The sequence below is a fragment of the Camellia sinensis genome, unplaced genomic scaffold (assembly GCF_055761805.1).
Source record: "Camellia sinensis isolate YWXY unplaced genomic scaffold, ASM5576180v1 Unanchor4, whole genome shotgun sequence".
Classification (NCBI taxonomy): domain Eukaryota; kingdom Viridiplantae; phylum Streptophyta; class Magnoliopsida; order Ericales; family Theaceae; genus Camellia; species Camellia sinensis.
Genome location: NW_028129277.1, coordinates 15,939,648 through 15,942,500, shown reverse-complemented (window position 1 = coordinate 15,942,500; position 2,853 = coordinate 15,939,648).

The following is a 2,853-nucleotide window of genomic DNA, read 5'->3' as shown; positions in this document are numbered from 1 at the left end:
CATGCTGATGGCCGAGGCCGTGGCATGGCACGCCATGGTGCTGGACAAGGCCGTGGCAAGGCATGCTGCTGGCCAAGGCGTTGGCATGGCATGCTGCTGCTGACCAAGGCTTGGGCTTGCCATGCTGCCGGCCAAGGCCGCGGCATGGCATGCTGCCGGCCAAGGCCGCGGCATGGCATGCTGCTGGCCAAGGCTTTGGCATGCCATGTTGCTGGGCAAGGCCGTGGCATGGCATGCTGCTGGCCAAGGCCGTGGCATGACATGCTGGCCAAGGCCGGGGCATGGCAAGCTGCTGGCCAAGGTCGTGGCATGGCACGCTGCTGGCCAAGGCCGGGGCATGGCACGCTGCTGGCCAAGGCCGGGGCATGGCACGCTGCTCGCCATGGCCGTGGCATGCCAAGCTTGCCAAGGCCGGGGCATGGCATGCTGCTGGCCAAGGCTTTGGCATGGCATGCTGCTGGCTAAGGCCGGGGCATGGCATGCTGCTGGCCAAGGCTTTGGCATGCCATGCTGCTGGCCAAGGCCGTGGCATGGCATGCTGGCCAAGGCCGGGGCATGGCAAGCTGCTGGCCAAGGTCGTGGCATGGCACGCTGCTGGCCAAGGCCGGGGCATGGCACGCTGCTGGCCAAGGCCGGGGCATGGCACGCTGCTGGCCATGGCCGTGGTATGCCAAGCTTGCCAAGGCCGGGGCATGGCATGCTGCTGGCCAAGGCTTTGGCATGGCATGCTGCTGGCCAAGGCCGTGGCATGGCATGCTGCTGGCCAAGGCCGGGGCATGGCATGCTGCCGGCCAAGGCCGTGGCATGGCATGCTGCTGGCCAAGGCCGTGGCATGACATGCTTGCCAAGGCCAGGGCATGGCATGCTGCTGGCAAAGGCTTTGGCATGCCATGTTGCTGGCCAAGGCTGTGGCATGGCATGCTGGCCTAGGCCAACGTGCCACCGCCACCACCGCGGGCAGCCACTCGACGCATCCCGTGCTTGGCTATGTAGTTTCGATGCCACAAGCCAAGCGATGGCATGTGCCAAGCGCCCGCCTAGGCATAGGCGTGGCCTGTGGCCTGGCCATGCTGGCCAGCCTTAAGGGAGGTGCCCCCTCCCCCTTATAATAGCCTGTTAAGCCCTTTTCAATCTGGCAGGAGGAAACATCAACCATGTTCGAGGAGTCATAATGGGGTTTTTTTAAAAAGTAACGGTTTTTTGCCAAAACTTTCAACATGAAAGTTGTAGGAAATAATTTAATACACCATAAAAAAAATTATAAAAAATATTTGGCCACCGGAAATATTTTATTTTAATTTATTTCGATTTTAATACTTAAAAAAAATAAAAATTACTAAAAATACTCAAAAAATTCTAGAAGAATGCCAACAATTATAAGATGAGGCACTAGTAATTATAGTAATTTTTTTAATTATTTTTTTATTTTTTATTTATTTTATTATAATTTTTATGAGTAAATAAATAATTAAAAAGCCCGACGAACGTGCAAAAACTCTTAGAGAAACCGAGCAAGCATCGGATAGCTCGAATGCAAATAACAAACGCAACAGGCAACTTTCGAGCGACATACTTTACCCAACAAGCTTCCACTGGGGAAAGCACTAGCAACGTGTTCGCAAGTCAAAGGCAACCAAACGGCTATTACCCGAGGGACATGCATTTCGCAAGGCAACATATACGTAAGTCAAAGCCAAACCAAATGGCAATTACACGAGGGACAGGATTGCTTGCCAAGGGCGTGGCATGCGATGTTCTAGCCCAAGGCCAAGGCACGCCACGCTGCGGGACAAGGCCGTGGCAAGACATGCGGCTGGCCTTGGCCTTGGCATGGCATGCCGCTGGCTTTGGCTGGGCTGCATTGGCCTTGGCATGGAATGTTGCTGGCTTCGGATGGGCTGCCTTGGCCTTGGAATGGCATGCTGCTGGCCTAGGCCGTGGCATGGCATACTGCTGGCCTTGGCCTTGGCATGGCAAGCTGCTGGCTTTGGCTGGCCTGCCTTGGCCGTGGCATGGCATGCTGCTGGCCTTGGCCTTGGCATGGCATGCTGCTGGCTTTGGCTGGGCTGCCTTGGCCGTGGCATGGCATGCTGCTGGCCTTGGCCTTGGCATGGCATGCTGCTGGCCTTGGCCTTGGCATGGCATGCTGCTGGCTTTGGCTGGGCTGCCTTGGCCGTGGCATGGCATGCTGCTGGCCTTGGCCATGGCATGGGATGCTGCTGGCTTGGGCTGGGCTGCCTTGGCCGTGGCATGGCATGCTGCTGGCCTAGGCCTTGGCATGGCATGCTGCTGGCTTTGGCTGGGCTGCCTTGGCCGTGGCATGGCATGCTGCTGGCCTTGGCCTTGGCATGGCATGCTGCCGGCTTTGGCTGGCCTGCCTTGGCCGTGGCATGGCATGCTGCTGGCCTTGGCCTTGGCATGGCATGCTGCCGGCTTTGGCTGGGCTGCCTTGGCCGTGGCATGGCATGCTGCTGGCCTTGGCCATGGCATGGCATGCTGCTGGCTTGGGCTGGGCTGCCTTGGCCGTGGCATGGCATGCTGCTGGCCTAGGCCTTGGCATGGCATGCTGCTGGCTTTGGCTGGGCTGCCTTGGCCGTGGCATGGCATGTTGCTAGCCTTGGCCTTGGCATGGCATGCTGCTGGCCTAGGCCTTGGCATGGCATGCTGCTGGCCTAGGCCTTGGCATGGCATGCTGCTGGCCTAGGCCTTGGCATGGCATGCTGCTGGCTTTGGCTGGCCTGCCTTGGCCGTGGCATGGCATGCTGCTGGCCTTGGCCTTGTGTCACAGGTCGACTCCTTTAGAGGCGCAGCGGATCAATTTTTGCCTGTGTGGCGCTCAAACTCCACCAAGTT